The sequence below is a fragment of the Garra rufa genome, chromosome 7, assembly GCF_049309525.1.
Source record: "Garra rufa chromosome 7, GarRuf1.0, whole genome shotgun sequence".
Taxonomy (NCBI): Eukaryota; Metazoa; Chordata; class Actinopteri; order Cypriniformes; family Cyprinidae; genus Garra; species Garra rufa.
This window is the reverse complement of record NC_133367.1, coordinates 38,580,102-38,600,870: the sequence shown is the minus strand read 5'-3', so window position 1 is coordinate 38,600,870 and position 20,769 is coordinate 38,580,102. Positions and strand designations below refer to the sequence as shown.

General features: G+C 35.2%; 1 pseudogene; it reads left to right on the top strand.

Annotated features, from left to right (window-relative positions):
• The first annotated feature begins 5,903 nt into the window (after positions 1-5,903).
• LOC141338155 (NACHT, LRR and PYD domains-containing protein 3-like) overlaps positions 5,904-20,769 on the top strand; it is a 73,461-nt pseudogene continuing 58,595 nt past the window's right edge.

Below are 20,769 nucleotides of genomic sequence, written 5' to 3'. Positions count from 1 at the left end.
TAGGTGTCTTCAGGCCAGGACTCTTACCAAACCTCTGAAGTTTGAGGCAGATCAGACATTTTATGGCTGAGTTATTACACCTATGTCCATGGCAAAACAACAAACTTTGTCAGGCCGCCACGGACACGCCCTTTACTGAAACTCAAGATCTTCACAATTTAACATCTCTAAGGCCTCTAGATCAGATTGACCAAATATAATGTTGATTTCATTAAATGTCTAGGAGGAGTTTGCTATAAACCTAATCCCCTGCAAGGACTTCAGATAATGCCAACTGTGAACCAAATGTGAACATTTTCCCTATATTCTGATGATGATGATGATAAGAACATGTAATTCATGATGATAACAAAATGTTATTATTGCTTGCATTACATTCACCACTTCTGCTTAAATCGTTACCTATCTGTACAATTTGTATGTGGATATTGCTTTGCTGGTGACTCCTGTTATAAGACATCACTCTTAAGCGCTACATAACTAAGAATCAATTAGGAAAACGGTGCACAGTTGGCAAATGCATTCACAGTAACCCTCTGCTAGTTTGGATTTTAAGTTTACTGAATTGAAAGGGTTACACTTTAAAATCAACACAGAGACACATACACACAATATATAAAATGTTGCCATCCAGTTTCATTTGTTAACATTAACTATATTAGTTAACATGAACAATAATTAAATAGCATTTATTAATGTTAATTAATATTAAGCTAAAAAAAAAGTATTCATATATTGTTTAAAGGTAAATTAGTATCTTTTAGTTTATGTACTGTGAATTAACATGAACATGAACACAGTTCATGTGGGTGTACAGCAATACACAATAAAGTGCTCTATATACGCTTAATTCTTTCAAAATATCTTTAAAAATCAAGTTGAGTGTTTTAATGGGGCGATATATATATAACTGATCTTAAAATGATGGTTTTCGGATGTTTTGAACAGATAACAGCAAAGTTTGTTTTGTTGTCAAAGTTTGTCTTGAAATTTTTAATTATTATAATTTTATATTCAATAAATAACACTATGAAAATATTGTCTACAATGAAGATAAATCACTCATGCTTAAAAGTTGTATTTTTCTTAATCTTTTGCTATGTGACTGAATAGGACAAGTTCATGGTACAGTTCAGTAAAAATAAATAAAAAACAACAACTGCAAAATACAAACAATGAAAGATTTAATGACCCTTTATATTTTCTCAAAATATCAGACATATTTATGTCGATTACGCTACAGCAATGTGCATCTTCCTCAAAGATGGTCTTAAGCAAAACAGCATGTTCCACTGGTCTCTCTCCCTTACACCCCTCCCCCCTTCAGTCACTCTTCAGTGACTCAATGGTGACTGAACACAGACAGGCACAGGCAGAGTGACAGCAGGTTTCTAATTTCTTTTTTTAATTTTCTTTAATTCATTGAAGCTTGTAGAAAATTTATATTAACAGCACTTGCTCAGAATGATTAGATCTCTGTGTGAAAAAAGTTGTAAAGAGTTTGGATGCTGCACTTTAAAGATATAAAAAAATGACGGTTATGTTTTTTTACTACATCTTTAAAAAATCACCACGTCAACACCGTTCAAGATATCCAATATCCGCTCGCAATTTAACATCTTCAGAATCTTCTCTTCATGTTAAAAAAGTTTGGTGTGAATAGCTGGTTGTTCTTAGAAGAAGTGTGAATTTGTTTACAGCCTGATTTGTCCAAAAAAACACATTCAAATGGAAATATCCGGCTTCCTGTTGGTCTTAGCTAATGAGTTTAATTTAGAAAGTTGTCCAGATTGATGAGAACAATATATGTACAGAGTTTGGTGACTGTAGGAAAAACTAACCCCCCAACTTTTGTCAAAAGATGGCGCTATAGAGTGCCTGCTCCACGCCCATTTATGACCTTTTGCCAGTGTCTAACTATCATTAATATTGATGTGTGTGTTGAGTTTCATGAAATTCTTAGCATTAAATCTGCCTCGAAAAGACAGGAATCTAATTTTAAAGTTTGACACGTTGCCATGGCAACAGTATTTGATTTATCATCGACCCCTTTACATATTCTTATCGGCCGTGTTTTGACATGATTTTGATGAAGTTTAAAGAAAATCAAGTAAAATTAAGAGGCTGATTTCAAAGCATTTTGAAAATGACACGCTTCCTGCTGCCAGTTGGTGGCGCTATAACTTTGACTTATAATAGTCACATTTATGGAATCGGCATCATACAACGAACAATCTGGTGAAGTTTCATCAGAATCCGGCAATGTGTGCAACAGTTATTAGACACTTCCTGTTTCTCATTTCTCGCCATAACTTTGTCGCCTTGCCACGGCCAAACCGTTCGAGATATCAAAAATCTCCTCGCAATTTAGCGTCCCCAATGTCTTGAGATCATGCTGACCGAGTTTGGTGACAATCATATGGAAATCCTGGGAGGAGTACGTTAAATTCCAGAGCATGCGCTTTTTACACAGCCCTAAATATCTCACTTCCTGTTGCGTTGAGAAAATGACATAGAGTACAAAAGTTGTTCAGCTCAATGAGTTCTATATGTGTACCGAGTTTCATATGTGTACGTTCAAGTATGTGTGCTATATGGCCCTCAAAATTCCAGGGGGCGCTGTAGAGTCCCCTTGCCACGCCCCGGTACCAGCCTCTGTGACGTCCTGATGGCCGCGGATTCCGACATGTGTGCAAATTTTCAAGAGTTTTTGAGTATGTTAAGACCCCCTTAAGTGCCCGGAAGGTTAACAAAAAAAAAAAAAAAAAAAAAAAATAAGAATCCTTAGAAGAACAATAGGGCCTTCGCCCTTTTGGGCTCGGGCCCTAATAATAATAATAAACGAAGCAGATCCAATAGGGTCCTCACACCATCGGTGCTCGGGCCCTAATAATAATAATAAACGGAGCAGATTCAATAGGGTCCTCACACCATCGGTGCTCGGGCCCTAATAAGAAACGGAGCAGATCCAATAGGGTCCTCACACCATCGGTGCTCGGGCCCTAATAAATGTACTAAAGAGATTTTTTGGGGGGGCATTGCATAGCAATTTTTTACAAACGTCAGAATTGATTCTTAAATGATAATTGGACCTTAAAGTGTGGGAAAGTATGAAATTAGAGATGACATGGTCAGAACAAACCTGCCTTAGCTTCCTCTTGATTGTGGTTAAAATCAGCCTGTTATTTTGAAGGCTCTGAGGTGAAAGGTGTTAAGTGTTAAGTCTGAGGTGTCAAGTCTTTATAGTCATCTGATCGAAACAAGACTGCAGTGTTTGAACTGAAATCATTTAACATCCTGAAGATCATGCAGCTTCTTCTCTGTGAGTTTATTGTAAATTATGAATATTTTTTAATGCGCTTTGTAAATGAATACATTACAGAATTAACAGAATAAGAGACAACAGTTTCAAGACATAAATCTACAGCGGCTTCAGGTTCTGGATCTTGAACAACCACAAGACTCAGCTCAAACACAGATATGTTACAGGAAAATATAAAGTAGACTGTGTCTCTCTCTCAATATTTAAAACCTAAAAATGGTTATATTAAGCATATGTGTGTTTAAATCCAGGCCTATAGCACTGCTGAAAGAGTGATATTGCTTTTATAAGACAGTTTACTGTATGTGCTATAATATAAAATACATCTAAAACACCTTATTATAATTATGTGAGACTTTAACTATTTTCATAATCTGTCCTAAAATCTGGAATATGTGAGCAGAAATAATGTTTTCTGTTGGTCTTGTTTTGTGCCTTTGTCATTTTTTTTTTTTATTACTGTCAAAACACCACAACAGTGCAGACCACAAGAGTGCAGTGTTGAGCTAGAAAAACTGGATTTAGACTAAACTGGTACTAAAAAAAACACACATCGTGTATGCATTTCAATTTGCAAGGTTCACAACACAACAGGTCCTATTTAAGGTCTTTATAAGGACTACAACTAAGAATGAATGTGGATTGTGTCTATTTGTTATTATTAAGATCATATTAAAACTGACTTAAAGACTTTTATCATGTCTTTTATGTATATGTTCAGCAGTAAACACTCTTTCTCAAACATGAGACTGAACAAACATGAACCTCTCTTTGGTCTCTTAAAGGCACAGCAGGAACAACATCCTGTTTAATTTCTATGTTCATAAAAGGAGTGGACATTAGTCATTATTAGTCATTCCAACATATTGTAGTATTACTGTTCGTGACCGCCAGAGGACATTGGCTCACTGACTGGAGGACACCTAAAGGCATATTTATTGAACAACTTGCTTGAGCTTTATTACTTTAATAATTATAATAATGCAGTAGGTACATGAGAAAGTGAAATTTGAGGGAATATGATCTTACCTCTTCCCTGCAGATGGTTTTTGCGTATAATCTGCCATGTAGGACTAGATTTCAGTGGCAGTTCAGTAGGTAGTCACACAATTTGCTTGTCTCTACTCTGATTGGTGGAATTATCTGCACAGCATCATGGGTAATGTAGTTTTTACCCCAGAAATGCAGCTATTAAACACAATTATTTAAAAAATAATCTGAAATAATGCAAACCTGTAGCTTCAACAAAAGCACATATCATCGATTAACAACCTATGAACAGTAGGTACTTCTTTAAAGGTTTACAAGTTATTGTTAAAAAATTAATGAATGAATAGCAACAAAAGGAGGCACTCATACTGTATGCAAATGTATTTGCTGTGACGGTACACATCCCACAATATCCTAAATATGATTTCTCATGTAATGGCCCCTTTAAATAGTGTCTTGCCTTAAATCATGCCAATGTAAAGCACTTTGAATCTTTGAATTACCACTGTGTATAAAATGCACTATAACTTAACTGGCCTTGCCTATCAATTTCTGCTGTTATTTGTGCAGATTGTGGTTTGTTTATTAATTTCTAATTAATGGCTGATGTGATGTTTCCATTATTTTTTTTTTAGTGTTGTTTGCTTTCTAAGGTTGTTACTTTCGTCTCCAGTGTCTATGAAGAGCCCAGTTCAAATCATTGGTTCAAATTGTTGTTGGTTCATATAAGGAAAGAGAGCTAAAGCCACAGAAAATAAATGTATTTTGGAGATAAAATGGAAACTAGACTGCTTATGATATTGACAACCACAATCCCTCAACAAAAGGCCATGACACAATGTTCAGAGGTCATACCTCAGAGCATGCGAATGAAAACAGCTGAAATTTACCAATGAAAGCCAGTTCTCCTGCTTTGTCCCACTTGTGGATGAGGAACACAACTAACACTAATAGTCAATGGTGTGTGGGCGCTGTCTCAGTTTATCTGACAAAAGAATGCAATGTGTAATGCCTGATCAAATATAATTTTAGCTTTAACACAGTGTTTTTTTGTTTGTGTATACCAAATAGCTTCATATTATTTTGCAATATATATGATCTGTCTGTACTGCACCTCTGGTACATTTCAAATGTCATAGGGTCTGAATACTTACGCCAATATGATATTTTTAGATTTTTTTTTTTTTTTTTCTGAAAGAGGGTCTACAGTACACGTCAAAAAAATACCCTGTTGAAAAAGTTGCAGCTGGTTTAAGCTGGTCCTGAGCTGGTTATAAACTGGTCCTGAGCAGGAGCTAGTTGCTTAGGACCATCTTAAACCAGCTCATAACCAGCTTATAAACAGCTCTAACCAGCTGCCATGCTTTAAAACATACCTAACCAGCATATGCTGTTTGTTTGTTTGTTTTTTGTAAATACATACATTTATAAAAATGTAAGCAGTTTCATATTTTTTGCATCACATAATTTACATTTTTTTTGTATTTTTAAAATATTTTTAGAATATTTTTAGTTTTAGAAATTTTTAGTTTTAGAAATATTCAGTAGATCTAAATGAAAATGAATGCACATTCAGATTACGCAGCTAAAGATGGCTAAGAAGGCTAAAGAAGGCCTATCACAGAAGCCCAGCTCTGACTTCCTCTCTTGTCTGTGTGGTCGAGGTTTCATAGTGTTTGTTCTCAGTAAAAGATGTTTGAATGATCACAGTATAGAAGATATTCATCTGGATCAGACGATGGAGATCATACAGCTTCACATCTGTGAGTTTATCACATTATATTTGATTGAACCATCTTTCTTTAGGTTTAATGTCTTACTAAATGTGTTTTTCTTTCTCTCGTAGATCTGTTGATGTGGTCTCAAGTCACAGAGAGTCTAACAAACATAGCAGTAAGTTTAGGAGCTGATGTGAATATAAGCTGTGATCTTGATATAAAGGAGATTTACTGGTACAAACAGAAACCACCAGATCCTCCAGTGTTGATCTTACGCACTTACAGTAGCACATATAAAGGAGCTGAATATGAAAACAGCATCTTTGAAGACAAATACTCAGTGAAAACTAACAGTCGTCTGTTCATCAGAAATTTCAGCACTGATGAATTAGGAGTTTATTATTGTGTCAAAACTAGTGAACCACTAAAATTCAGCAATGGCACCAAAATCTACATCAGCGGTGAGTTATTTTCTCATTTCAGATGTATTTTCAATCCATATTATGGATTTTATTATTGAATATACTTTATACAAAAAAAAGCTAATATTTTTGCAGTTTCACTGCACTGTTAAAAACTGAAATTTAATAAAATTGAACTACAAATCTTTTACAGACTTTGTCCAAAAGAATATAACAGACTCAGTTCACAGGAATCAGACAGAATCAAGTGATGCTCCACAACAACAGACTCCCTGGAGAACCGTGAGCATCACATCTGTCCTGCTCAATGTGCTTTTGATCATCGCATTGATAGGTTTGTACTTGTATCTCCAGCTCTCAATGAACTGACTACAAGAAACTCTAGATCTACATCTAATGTAATCACATCATAAACATGTTTTCCTCATTGTTTCAGGTATGGTGAAAATCTACATTGACGTAACTGGAAGATCGAAAAATGACACTGCAACTCAAAACTCAAATAATCCAAAGGTAAAGTATGTCTGTTATCTTTTTTTTTTTTTTTTTTTTTTTTTTTTACCTGTCCTAGTGATCCGTATAGTACTATAAGTATTAGTATAAGAGAAGTTAATCCTTTCAACACCAAATGACAAAACCTCAAATTAAAAAAAATAACCATTATTTGAATGATCTAAAACGGTCAAGATGTTACACAACTCTGCGAGGCACTTGAAAATATTAAAAAATGTGCTTAAAAAATATACCATCCCCTGTGAGATTTTTTGCGATACTGACTGGCTGACTGTGCATTATGTCTTACATACTGTATACAGCCACTGATATTTAATATCTTCCTCTTTCAGTGTGCTGAAGTTGATTTATTCACGTGTCCCAGAAACACTGGGCTTTGTCCAGAACTGAGCACTGCTGTCCACTACAGCCAATGAAATGTTTTACTAGTTGTGCAGTTTTATGTTTTATATCATGTATATTTTTTATACCACTGGAAATTAAGGACACAAACCTCAATAAATGTATTAAAGAGACTTTTGGACTTGCATGCTAATTATCTAGATTTTTTTCTTCTTCTGCACCGCTCTTTTTTGTGGTTTACACACAGCATGGTTTCATACAAATGAAGTTTTCCACTGGTTTGGTCACTTGATAGATGACACATTCACATACACTTGCACGCAGCAGGTGGTTTAAACTTTAACCAAGTAAACATGAACACAAAACACTGTGAATAAATGTACACTTTCGCTACGGAGTTTCACACATCTTATTCTGTTCTTAATTATTTTCATAACTGTCAAACCAAACATTTAAGTAGGAAACAAAATAAGAGTAATAGCATCATCTCACAGATGAAAAAACAATATGTACAAAACTCCACACAACTCACAAATTTAAATGTTAAAGAGGTAATACATTTTTTCTTTTTAAGGACCAATTTTCACAATTAACTAGCATGTATATTAGCATATTGTCTGTTTAATATCACTTATAAAGCACATAATAATGTCTTATTCTGCATGATCATATTTTAGATCCCTATACCTAAATTTAACAACTACCTTAATAACTAGTATACTAGCATACCGATAGCGTATACTATACTAGCTTATTATAATAAGCAGCAAATTAGGAGTCTATTGAGGACATAGACATGGATAATAGTGAGAATTGGACCTTAAAATAAAGTGTGATCTTTAAAGGTATGAAATTAAGGATACTTTAAATAAATAAACAAACAAACAAACAGAGAGCTTATATATGGGTTAATGGTTGAATTTTGAGCAAATAAAATCAAACTAAACTCATGTGTGGTCAAAGCAAACCTGCCTTAACTTCCTCTCGATTGTGGTAAAATCACCCTGTTATTTTGACAGCTCTGAGGTGAAGTTTCATCTCTAAAGTCGTGTAAAAGAAACAAGACTGAATCATGAAGTGTTTTAGCATCATGAAGATCATACAGCCTCAGCTCTGTGAGTTTATTGAACTTCACCAATATTTTAATGTGCTTTGTAAATTAATACGTTGATTTGGTGTTTTATGACAATTACTTTCCAAATTCATTTGTATATGTGTGTGTGTGTGTGTGTGTGTCTGTGATTTTGGTCAAAATGTTTCTGTAAACTATAATTTTAATGTGAAGGAGGTTAACTGGTTATTACTAAAACTACCAGATCCTCCTGTCCTGATATTACGCTCTTCAACAACCTCAGCTACTTTTCACTACAATAAAACATTTAAACACAAATATTCAGTGCGAAGTACATCGCTTGTTCATTTATAATGTAATTTATAATGTGTTATTACAGTTCACATCTCATTTGATTGAACTATGTTTCTTGATTAAATGTCTTACTAAATGTGTTTTTCTTTCTCTCATAGACCTGTTGATGTGGTCTCAAGCCACAGAGAGTCTAACAAACATAGTAGTAAGTTTAGGAGCTGATGTGAATATAAGCTGTGATCTTGATATAAAGGAGATTTACTGGTACAAACAGAAACCACCGGATCCTCCAGTGTTGATCTTACGCACTTTTGATAGCACATTTGAGAAAGCAAAATATGAAAACAGCATCTTCAAACACAAATACTCAGTGAAAACTAACAGTCGTCTGTTCATCAGAAATATCAGCACTGATGAATTAGGAGTTTATTATTGTGGGAAAACTAAAGAACCACAAAAATTAGGTAACGGCACCAAAATCTACGTCAGCGGTGAGTTATTTTCTCATTTCAGATGTATTTTTAATCCACATTATGGATTTCCATATTGAATATACTTTATACTTTTATGAAGAGCTAGGCCTAATATTTTTGCTGTTCCATTGCACTGTTTTTTTTTTTACATTTTAACTGAATAAAGATTGAACTACAAACCTTTCACAGACTTTGTCCAAAAGAATATAACAGACTCAGTTCACAGGAATCAGACAGAATCAAATGATTGTCCACAACAACAGACTCCATGGAGAACTGTGACCATCACATCTGTCCTGATCAATGTGCTTTTGATCATTGCATTGATAGGTTTGTACTTGTATGTTCAGCTCTCAATGAACTCACTACAAGAAACTCTAGATCTACATCTAATGTAATCATATCATAATCATATTTGTTTCAGCTCTTTATGTGTGAATTCAGTGTTGTTTTCCTCATTGTTTCAGGTATGGTGAAAAGCTACATTGACGTAACTGGAAGATCGAAAAACTCAAATAATCAGGTAAGATACAGCTTTATTAAATGTTATCCTATTTTTACCAGTCCTAGTGATTTTTGCAGTGAATCCATCCAACTTCAAATAGCATGAACAAGATTCATTATTTGAATGATCTGAAATGTTTAAGATAAGTATGCTGTGTTGTTTGTTAAATACAAATCAAATTTGAAAACTAGACTAATGCTGCACACTCAGCTTCTCATTTATGCAAAGTAAACCCCTTCATCGGCTGAGAACTTTTATTAATGACCGACTGTACATCATGTTTTACACTGTATTTAGCCATATTTTTCTCTTTCAGTCGGCTGAAATAGATTGTTCCATGTGTCCCAGTAACACCAGGCTGATCCAAGAGCAGAGCATTACTGTCTACAGCCAATGTATGATATAATATACATTATAAGATTTTTATGACAAACTAAAATGTATGTATCAATTCATGTAACTTCATGAAATCTTGGAATTTTCTGCTTGTTCTGCAGTTTTAAGTTTCATTATTTGACATACCGTTGAAAATCAAGAACACAAACCTCAATAAATGTACTAAAGATATTTTTTTTTTGGCTTGCATACTAACTGTTTTTAATGTTTTTGTACATATTGAAACATCTATCTTCCGCACAGCTCTTGTTTGTGGTTTACACACATGGTTTCATACAAATGAAGTTTTCCACTGGTTTGGTCACTTGATAGATGACGCATGCAGCAGGTGGTTAAAACTTTGACCAAGTCAGCATGAAAACAAAACACTGTGAACAAATGTACACTTGAACTTATTTTGCTACTGAGTTTCACACATCTTATTATGTTTATCTTATTCATTTCCATAAAATCTTTTAAACCAAACAAATATTTCAGTAGGACATAAAACTGTTGTAAGCACACCATCTGACTGCAAAGAACCAAAACTATAAACTACACATTTTACAAATTTAAATGTTACAAAGTTAACAGTTTATAAGACCAGTTTTCACTATGAACATGCAAATTACAAGCATATTGGCTATATATATATAAATGCCTTATTCTGCAAGATCATATTTTAGATTCTTTAACCGATTCCCATACCTAAACCTAACAACTACCTTACCAACTAGTAATAAGCAGCAAATGAGTTAATTGAGGCAAAAGTCATAGTTAATAGTCAGAATTTAATCTTAAATGATAATTGGACTTTATAGTGTGAGAAGGTATGAAATTATTGCTCCTTTTTCATAAAGACAAACAGCATTTGGTTGAATAATACAAATAAAAACATTACTTTCATAACAATTAAGCATATTTCTCCCTAAATTCTCAGTTATGTAGTGTAAATACTTCTTAGTATAATATAATATAATATAATAAGTATAATATATTAATTGAAAATGTCCTGAAAAAATATTTTATTGTTAGATCAATTAATTGACATTGTGTCTCTAGTGCACTGTTTAGTCGTCAGTTGTCTTTAGTTTAGGAGAAGTTCACTTTTAAAACATAATTTATTTACGACTGAACAAAGAAAGACATGAACATCTTGGATGACAAGGGGCTGAGTAAATTATCCATACATTTTTGATCTGGAAGTGAACTTCTTTAATTCTCATTACTTTTTGTTAAAATCAAAATGTATTCCAATGAGATGATGAGATGCCACTGCACATCACTAGAGGGAGTGTGATTTAATTGTTTTTTTATTTTTTGTTTTTTGTTTTTTAATATGTGGGCCACAACTTAAAAACGAAAGTAAAAAAAAATAAGCGACAGCATTTTGAGGCTATAGTCGTTTAAAAAAACGCCTATTGCATATTTTGTGGTAAGTTCATAACTTTGTAGTCATACATATTTGGGTTTATGATTTTGATTATGTTTCGACAGTTAAACATCAAAATGCCTGAAGCATCGACTAATGTGCTTAGTTTTTAATAGGTTGTTTATTTTATTCAGCATGCATTACGACTAAACACGTCGTTGTCACGGATTGGCCAGGTTCTTCCACCTCACTCACCCAACGATCACTCTCACCTGAGTTCTAATCACCAGCACCTGCACTTCATCAATCACGGCACCTTCATAAGGCACACACACACAGTCTCCATTGTCCGGGCTCGTTGCTGCGAAAGCGGACTAACTCTATTCTCCTTCGCGGATTCTAGAGGTGATCTACAATACTTACCTGTGATACTTACCTGTCTTGTCTTGCATTCCAGTCAGTCTGTCTCGTCAGTCGATCCCTGCATCCAGCGTGTGTGTGCCATAAGTCAACACCCAGTCTGCCTCTTCGACATCCTCCGACGATCGTTCCTGCAAACGGGAAGAAAGACCACGTTAACCATTCATCGCCATCCTCACCATCACCTATATATCTGGACAGTTAAACTTACCCGGTCCTGCATGCTATAAACAAATAAACTTTACCAGTTGTATCACTCACCTGTTTGTCAGTCTGCTTCCCTAACAGTCGTGTGTGTGTGTGTATATATATATATATATATATATATATTTATTTAGATATGTATAGATACTGTGGCGTCAAGTAGAAGTTTGACATAATTTGTGAGTTTGAATATATTTATCCACAAGGACACATTTTTACAGACGTCCAGCAAGATATATTTAAACAGTAAGCCTATTGACTGTTCTGGCAGGATTCTGTTGCACAAAGAAAATAAGACACTGTCATGTTGTCTTTATGCATCGTATTAGCACAACATTAACTATCCACTAAAATGCTAAAACGTTTGTAAAAATACATAAATATTTTATTTTTCCATTAATGTCACTTAATATTTTATTCAATCCAGATTTCTAGCCCCTGCTTTAATTTTTTATGTGTTTCCACAGAAAATAAACACTTTAATAAATTAAAGTATAGGAAGACATTGGCTGTAAAATGAGTTCTTCATCTCCTGGATCAAGCTGTGATCAACCCATGGGGAATCATCCCTTTGAATTCACTAATGTAACATCTGAACCCAGGTAACACACAATAGGGTTTTTTGTTTGTTTGTTTGTTTTTTTTTTTTTTGTTTTTTTTTTTTTTTGCATTTGACGGACATCTGTAATTACAGTGCATTTCAGTACCTTGGTGTGCACTTTGATCCCAGACATAACTTCCCTGAACCTTAACATTCAATGTTTCTCTGTTGTCTGAATCATGTAAAATAACTTTACAGTAAGGGTCTTTTCACCTGAAGAATGATAAATATTGTAGGATTACAAAAAAAAAGAAAGAAAAAAAAAAAAAAGATCTGCTGATCCTATTTGGTGTTTAAGGTGAACATGACACAACAAAACATTACAGTCTGTAGGAAACACTACAGTATATGGTTATATACACATGAATCATGTCTGGTGAATCACGTCTCTGGTCACTAAAGCCCAGAGGTATGCCTTTAAGGGTTAAGCATCTGTTGTTTTCTGGTTTCTTCTTCGCTTGTGTTTTAGAAATGATATGCAGAAAATGTGTAATAGAACCCCTGCTATATAATAATGAAAGAATTCTTTTAGCACAAGTAAAGCTCAAATAAATTTAGACTTTTTCTAAGTATAAGTCAAGTATACTTAAATGTCATTTTAAGTATTTTTTGGAAATTACATTAAACACATTTATAAGAAGTAGACTGAAAGTATGCTTTCCTATTTTTAGTTTAAAAGAAGTATAATGAATAAACTTTTTTTTCGTAAGGGCTGTCATCATTAACTCACCCTCAAGCTGTTCCAAACTTTCGTTCATATTTAAAACACTAATTATATTTAAAACCCGAGAGATTTCTGTCCCTCCATTGGAATTTCATGTTACCAAAATTTTGAAGATTCAAAAGGGTCATAAAGGCATTATAAAACCAATCCATATGAATTGCATGGTTTATCCAAGTCTTGTGAAGAGATAATATTGCTTTTATGATGAACAGATTTTTTTAGGCTTTTGGAACACAATTTTTAGTTTTGTCAGTATTAGAAACAGGAAGAGTGACAGATCGGAGTCTCCAGAACCCAGTGGTGTGTCTGTGAAGAGTGACAGTTCCATGGAGAATCCTTTTGTATACAGTGATGGACCAGTGATCCCTGACTCTTTGTTAGTATAACTATTTACTTGCTAATGCACTGTAGTGTATCTCATGTTATTAATTATTTAAGAAACCTCAATGAAATAACACTAAATACACTTCAAAATATGCAGTTCAAAGGGGCACAACTTGGAAAAGCATGCTCTTTTGAAATGCTAAAAAAGTGCCAATTTCATCTGATTGTATGTAAAAAATGTTGTTTTCTTGTATTTTGTCAGTATCACAAACAGGAAGAGTGTCAGATCAGAGTCTCCAGTACCCAGTGGTGTGTCTGTGAAGAGTGCCATTTCCATGGAGAAACCCCTGGCATTTAGTAAAGGACCAGTGATCTTTGACCCACTGTTAGTATAAATATTTACTTGCTAACATACTGTAGTGTATCTCAGATAAATAATTATTTAAGAATTTCAATGAAACAACACTAAATACACTTCAAAATTTGCAGTGCAAATGGGTACAACTTGAAAATGCAGCAGGATGGATGTATGTGGGCCAATCAGATCTGTACCATCCTCTACACCCCACTATCAGACTCACATCAGGCAGGACAACACTGTAGCAGTGCTGCAGAGACACTCAATGGAGCCTGGGGACCTGCAAACAGTCAAAGACCAGCACAAAACCAGCATGAAGAACAAGAATGAGAAATTATATGAGGGAAACAAACTCCATGGGAATCAAACCCTTCTGAAAAAGATCTACACGCAACTTTACACCATAGAGGGCGAGAGTGAAGGAGTGAATAAAGAACATGAGGTTTTACAGATGGAGAAAACAGCCAGAACAAAACAGTCACAAGACACTCCAATTGACTGCAATGACATCTTTAAAGCCTCATCTGAACCAGGATGTGAGGAGAAAGTCCAAATCAAAACTGTTCTTACTAAAGGCATCGCTGGAATTGGAAAAACTGTCTCTGTGCAGAAGTTCATTCTGGATTGGGCGGAGGGAAAAGCCAATCAGAATGTGGATTTCGTGTTTGTGCTTCCATTTCGAGAGCTGAACTTGATTAAAGATCACCAGTACAGTCTTGACAGACTTCTGCTGGACTTTCATCCTGAACTTCAAGTTCTGGATCCAAAGATTTATGAGGAGTGTAAAGTTGTGTTCATCTTTGATGGTCTGGATGAAAGCAGAATCAAACTAATGTTTTCCGACACACAAAAAGTTTGTGATGTGACTTCATCAGTGGGTGTGTTAATGTCAAACCTCATCAGAGGAGAGCTGCTTCCCTCTGCTCTTATCTGGATCACCTCTAGACCAGCAGCAGCCAATCAGATCCCCTCCAAATACATCAACCGTCTGACAGAAATTCAGGGATTCAATTAGCCTCAGAAGGAGAAATATTTCAAGAAGAGAATTAGTGACCAACATCAAGCCAGCAAAATCATCTCACACATCAAAAAAGCAAGAAGCCTCCACATCATGTGCCACATCCCTGTCTTCTGTTGGATCTCATCCACTGTGATTCAGAAGCTCCAGGAAGAAGATGAAGGTGCAGAAAATCCACAAACTCTGACTGAAATGTATATCCACTTTCTGCTGATTCAGATCAAAATGAGGATCCAAAAGTATGAGGAGAGAGATCCAGAGAAACTCCTGCAGTTCAACAAAGAAGTGATTGTGAAACTTGGTGAGGGGGCTTTCAAACAGCTGATGAAGGGCAATGTGATGTTTTATCAGGAGGACCTGATTGAGAGCGGCTTAGACGTCACTGACACAGTGTACTCTGGGATTTGCACTCAGATCTTTAAGGAGGTCATTCATTTGTCATTCTTCAAAATAAAATCTACAGTTTTATTCATCTGAATGTTCAGGAGTTTCTCGCTGCTTTCCATGTGTTCTACTACCATGTGAATAGAACTATGGCGGAACTGAAGGATTTTGCTTCTGTACAAAATTTGCTTAAAGGTGCTGTAGATAAAGCTCTTGAGAGTGAAAATGGCCACCTTGATCTGTTCCTGCGGTTCCTGCTGGGCATCCCACTGGAGTCCAATCAGAGACTCTTACAGGATCTACTGACACACACAGAGAACAGCTCAGAGAGCATCACGAGAACCATACAGTGCATTAAAGAGAAGATCAAAGATGGACATGGACTTTCCACTGAAAGATCCATAAATCTGTTCCTCTGTCTGCTGGAAGTAAAAGATCAGACTCTGTCCAAAGAGATTCAGGAGTTTGTGAAATCAGACAAACACTCAGAGAAGAAACTCTCTCCTGCTCACCGCTCAACAATTGCCTATATTCTTCAAATGTCAGAGGAGGTGCTGGATGAGCTGGACCTTAACAAATACAACACATCAGATGAGGGTAGAAGGAGACTGATACCAGCTGTGAGCAACTGCAGTAAAGCTCTGTAAGTAAATTTGTTTATATTTGCATACATTATATTGCCAAAAGTATTGGGACACCCCCTTCTAATGAACAGGTTTGACTAATTTAGTAATTTTAATTTCAGTCAGTGTGAAATAACTTGACAGGTCTGCAGAAAGCAAAGTCCTGATATCTGCTAAACACCTCTGGTGTGATGCGGACCTTGAGCCAAAAACTCATCACCAAACACCAATGACTTGTACATACACTATATTGTCAAAAGTATTGTGACACCCCAGAAAAAAGGCACTTCAAAAACTGTGACAACAAAGATGGAAACAATTCATGTATTTGTAAATTGTATTTCCATCTTTGTTGCAACCATTTTGGAAGTGTCAAAAATGACTGCACCCATAGTTACAAGTCATTGGTGTTTGATGATGAGCTTTGGCTCAAAGTCTGCATTTAAAGTCTCTGCAGAGGTGCTCAGCTGTGATTAGGACTTTGTTTTCTACAGACCAGTCAAGTTCTTCCACAATCAATCATTTCTTTTTGAACCTTGCCTTATACACAGAGGCATGGTCATTTTAGAATAGAAAAGGGTCATGTCAAAGCTGTTGCTATCAAATTAGAAAAACATAATCCCCTATAATATAATTATATGCTTAAACATTAGGATTTGTACCCACATTATTATAAAAATACTATTTTTTGTTCACTTTATGTATATATCCCATTCACAAATGACTAAAAGTTTTGTTTTTCTTGCTGTTGAATTGCCAAAATTGTGATGACTGACAGTGATAGCTGTAGCAACAGATAAGAAAAATCATGGACATTTCAAATTAAATCTCTGTATGTCTTTCATTGTACATGTAGATTAATAGACTAATTTAAAAAACAACAACATTTGAATGGTATATGCAAAATTTGTATTACTTATTACTGTAGCATTGTTAATAATAATAATTGTATTTTATTTTCAATTACTTAAATTATTTAAATAGTTATATAGAGTGAAGAGTTTATGCTGTGGTACTGAAATGGGTTTGGAAAATTTCATTTCACTCATATTGCATTGACTACTTAAATTTTGCTGTTGTGACCAATTGTGTGAAGCTACAATTGAATCAAGATTTATAGAGAGATAAATTTAATATTAGTGCATTTTAGAAAAAAATATTTCCTAATGACAAGCATCACCCCCCATCCCTAACTGTAGAGACACTGTTTGAGAATACAGTAACCTTTACTGACTATTTCTAGCTTACAAAAATTGATTAACATTTTGTTTTACTCTCTTTCAGTCTTGCTGGCTGTAATCTTATTGCTGAGCATTGTGAAATTGTATCATCAGCTTTACAATACTCAAATTGTAGAGAGCTGGATCTAAGTAACAATGACCTGCATGATTCGGGCGTAAAGCTGCTCTCTGATGAACTGAAGAGTCCAAACTGTCAGCTGGAGATACTGTGGTGTGTAAGAACATCAGTGATTTATAAAAACTTTAAAAATACTTGATGTTTATAATAGTTCTAATGAATAAATGGTAATCAGTTCAATAATGTTTTATCTAATTGTTTTTTCTTTCAAAATTTCACATTTCCACCTCATTTATGATTTATACATTTGCAGGTTGTCTGGCTGTATGGTAACAGAGAAAGGCTGTGGATATTTGTCTTCAGCTCTGAGTTCAAACTCCTCACACCTGAGAGAGCTGGATCTGAGCTACAATCACCCAGGACAATCAGGGGTCCAGCTGCTCAAACACAAACTAAAGGATCCAAACTATAAACTGAATAAACTCAAGTAAAGCAAGAGACAATTATGACTCATAAATATGTCTCTATTAATACCTAATGCCGAGTTCAGACTGCACGATTTCCAAAGCAATCGCGTCACAGATCTTTTCACACTGCATGACTATCTTGGGTAGCATTCCGTCACTGCTGTGTTCACACAGCACGATGGATCGGCGACAGGGGGTTTCACACTGCATGACTTTACATTAGGAAAAATTTGCCGACAACTTTGTCCCGGTCCGCAAACTACGTCTCACAACCATACACACGCGAGAAGTGACATGGAAACAACGCGAGGTCAGGCATGCAAGTTCTCATAATTTAGACCTTTTTTGGACATTACAGTGAGACATTTGCAATAGTGAAAGCAAAAGGAGGCAATCTGTAAACACTACAATTGCCCTTGTTTCATTCATGTTTGGGTGGGTGTTAATAAGCGTTAAAACACAAAATATTAATAATTTTTGTGCTTTTGTACTTCTTGACTTTCCCCCCACCTTGTTACACTTACGGTTAAAATGAACAGCCTACAAAAATTGCTTATGAATCTCTTGTTGTATTACAATTGTTGTTATACTATATAGGACAGGGCTATCCAATTTGCTTCATTTGAGGGCCGGATTATCAAATAAAAAAAATTAACTAATATTACCAACAGTAACCTCAATAAAAAGATTTACATTAGTGCTGCTAATTGATTAAGAAATTAATGGGAAAAAAATCTGTAATTAATAACAATTAATTGCATGTAATATAACATTTATATTGTCATCATTTCACAGTGAACCTCTAAATTAATTCAGAAACAACATAAGGATAGTACATTTGAATTAGTTAGTGTTTAATTAGGGTTGAATCTAAACTGTACAGTGGCTCTCTAGAAACTGAGTGTGACACACCTGATATAGATTAATTGTCACGGTACATGTTGGAGCGAAGACAGAGAGTGCACAACAAAGATGATAATCTTAATTCTTTGAATAAATCCACAAGGAATGATGAAGGAAACCACACATTTAGGGTAACAACATACAATAACTGGCAACTAAATTTCTGACAAAGTGGGGCTTAAGTACATGGGTAAATGAGAAAAACACAGGTGATGGTGGTTAACTAATAATGACTAAACGAGACCAGGAACATAACCAAAAATGGGCACACAGGAACTAAATCTGAACAGAATACAGGAGAACAGCAAACTAAAATAATTAATCTTTATTAAAGCTACAAAAAATCATCAGCGAAGACCAGTGAGTGATTTCTTTTTCCACAAATGGTGGTACTGCTGTATATGCATTTTTACACAATAGTAAAACCATTTAATTGGACATTATTAATCAGTTCACTGAAAATTGTTTGTGTATGCTTGTGTCTCTATTAGTGTGGACCATGGAGGAGATTTCAGGATTACTCCAGGACTGCAAAAATGTAAGCCTTCAGATACACAGACACACATGTGCACCTATTTATTGATGGCATAGATGTTCTGATCTGTTTTTCTGTGTTCAGATGCCTGTGATCTCACACTGGATCCAAACACGGCACATGCTCAACTCACGCTCTGTAAAGAAAACAAAACAACATCATGTGTGAAAGAACAGCAGAGATTTAAGAGTCTTGAACAGGTTCTGTGTAAAGAGAGTCTGACTGGACGCTGTTACTGGGAGGCTGATTGGAGTGGATGGGGTCATGTAGCAGTGACATATAAGGGAATCAACCGGAAGGGTGGGATTGACTGTCGGTTTGGACTCAATGAAAAGTCGTGGTGTCTGTACTTTTCTGATACGATTTATACTGCTTGGCACAATAATGTGAGCACAAACATTCCTTCCTCTTCATCCCCATCTAATAGAGTAGGAGTATATCTGGACTGGTCGGCCGGCATTCTGTCCTTCTACAGCATTTCTAATGCACACACAATCACACACATATACACATTCAACACCACATTCACTGAACCCCTCTATGCTGTATTTAGACTGTCAGAATTGCGAGATATAAAGTCGCAATTGCGAGATATAAAGTCAGAATTGCGAGATATAAAGTCGCAATTGTGAGATCCTGATTCTTAAGTATTTCAGCATGATAGACGTGATAATCAATATGCAACAGATGTGTTTTTAATAAGAGTACCTGAGTTAAGAGCGGTGATGGCGGAGCGTTATTCTGGAAAAGGGGACGGGGAGCAGCCGCTCATTAGCATTTTAAGAGGAATGCACAAAAACAGCGTGCTTCTGCTTCCACTCAAAATAGGCATTTTCAAAATTGTATGGTTATCATGACATTTCTTTCTTGAAATTGTAACTTCAAAAGATAGTTGAAATTGCAATAAATAGCTGTTTAAGAAATAAAGTTGTTTCACAGGCAGGCTCAGTTTCATCACAACTTAATTATATATGTGTTTTTTTGATTCCCTGCTGATTTTTATGGAAGACTGTTTCCGCCACTGAATAAAAAAAAAATAAATATTGCACATTTTTTTCTCAGAATTATGAGTTATAAAGTCAGAATTGCGAGATATAAAGTCGCAATTGCGAGATATAAAGTCAGAATTGCGAGTTATAAAGTCAGAATAGCGAGTTATAAAGTCAGAATTGCGAGTTATAAAGTCACAATTGCGAGATATAAAGTCAGAATTGCGAAATATAAAGTCGCAATTGCGAGTTATAAAGTCAGAATTGCGAGTTATAAAGTCGCAATTGCGAGATATAAAGTCAGAATTGCGAGATATAAAGTCGCAATTGCGAGATATAAAGTCAGAATTGCGAGATATAAAGTCGCAATTGCGAGATATAAAGTCAGAATTGCGAGATATAAAGTCGCAATTGCGAGATATAAAGTCAGAATTGCGAGATATAAAGTCGCAATTGCGAGATATAAAGTCAGAATTGCGAGATATAAAGTCAGAATTGCGAGATATAAAGTCGCAATTGCGA